We start from the raw sequence: 2,039 nt of genomic DNA, 5'->3' as shown, positions 1-2,039 counted from the left end.
TCAAGTCTTGATGATCTTTCTAAACAAAAATGTGCTGCAGATTGAAACTTTACACAAAAGATGGGCTCCTCAGATATTTTTGAACTCAAAGTTAAAGCATCATCCTCGATGCCTTTGTCAGGGAGGAACATCAGTGAGTCCCAAATGGTTGCTGCTCCTCATGAAAACATTTATTGACTCTACGCTTGAAGTGCAGTTGTGATCACAGATTCACTGAAGGCAGTCGCATTACCAGTGCGCTGCTGTTTACCCCCCCGCACCCACTACTCCACACAAATCCTCTCCCCTCCCCACGACCCCCCGGCCCGATGTGCTTTCAAGCCCCTGTGGCATTCTTCTACTCAGCTGATGAAAGAGATTGCTTGGGTCTTGCACTAATGAATTGGCATTATTATTAAATGATGTTTATAAATGATGACCCAGTTTGCTCCGGATGAATGTGCACAAGCCTAAAACACACATCATCAATTAGGAGCTCAGCTATTTGTGGAGCTCACAGCTTGGGGAGTTTGGTAGCCTCCATTTGCAGCTCAATGGCACCACCTTGTGGCCAGCATTGCAATTCTTGCTTTGGAAGCGGGAGCTATCAACATACAAAATGAATGATTGCTTGTTTTGATCAGTCACTGCAGTGAGAAGTGTTTTGAAATAAAGCTTTAGTACACCTTTCTGAAATAAAGTTGGCCAAAGAAACGAGAAGCGCTTCCGTCCTCAGCCGCAAGGGGGCATAGCAGCATCAAGAAGCCCCTCTGATCTCACTGATCAAATATTTCTTAAATTTAGCTTTCTGCTTCATTCTTCATGAAGTTGACCACATTTTCACTCCTTCTTTTGAAGGCAAACGTGTCTGAAAATGTTAACTAGACTCTTGATTCAAACGCTCTTGTTTTTCCTCCACCCTTTCAAGTGTGGATTTGTAACCTGCTCGGGTGTGATGTGTTCTGTTACTCTCACAAAGGACTCAAGTACCCTCTTATGGCAGAATGAATTTCAACATACAGTGAATTGCTCCACCATCGACCATAATTAACTTGGCAATTTACACACACACACACACACACACACACACACAGGCATTACAGCATGACTGCTGGCGCCAGATGACTGTTGCTAAGTATGCGTGCCATTACAACACCTCCTTAGTTTGGACAGCTGCGTTGACTCTTTGGGTGTTTGTTGGGGGGTGCACGCTATAAGGTGGCAGCAATAGTGGTCCCACAAATGTCCCCAGGCCCTAAGTGTGAAGACAGTCCAAAAACCCGTATCGACAGAGTATAACCTTTTTATAGGTAATTATTTTTTTCAGCTGATATCTGTGTGCCAGGAGCTTTGCCTGGATTTACACCACATCCGCTGTGTGCAGATCGTCACGGCCTCCAGTGATTGGCTGCGGTTCACTGCTGCTATTCACTGACCAGATGTGTGTCCCACCCTGCAGACAGCCCGTAGAGATCCCGCCGTGATGACTACATGGCGGTTCACACCTAATTTCCACCCACCTGCAGTGAAATCTGTCTTGATAACGACTGAGTCATGCTATCAGTACAGGCGTACCAGTAACACTTAGCAAGAGATGTCGCTGTCGGATGATGGCTCTAAATCCTTCCAATGTTATAACGTTGCCATTCTCCATTCCATCACTGTGGGATGGCAGCAGTACTTCATCGCTTCACAGTGGTAACATCATCATGTTGGCACTGAGCTTAATGTTCCATCCACACTGGGACATAATGGAGGAAAAGCACACTTAATGACTTTTTTCAGAGGGGGTGGCATTACCGTTCACTAGGCGAAGCTACAGTGCGTTATTTGTGTAACAAGCAAGAAATACCCAAACAACGGTTGTGTTTTTGTGCTACTTAAAGCACCTGAGGTACCGTCGCACTGTCTCGATTAGCTGCTCGTTTCACTGTCTGATGCAGAACATGCAGACTCACTTTCTGCAGACAGAGTTCATCTGTCCAGACCTTTGAGGAGGAGGCAACCTGTGGGCTTTGGGGTGGGGGCTGCATTCCAGATCCGCTGGCTGACAGGAAATG

This window comes from Dunckerocampus dactyliophorus, chromosome 21 (assembly GCF_027744805.1).
Source record: "Dunckerocampus dactyliophorus isolate RoL2022-P2 chromosome 21, RoL_Ddac_1.1, whole genome shotgun sequence".
In the NCBI taxonomy this organism is placed as follows: Eukaryota; Metazoa; Chordata; class Actinopteri; order Syngnathiformes; family Syngnathidae; genus Dunckerocampus; species Dunckerocampus dactyliophorus.
This window is presented reverse-complemented; position numbering follows the sequence as displayed.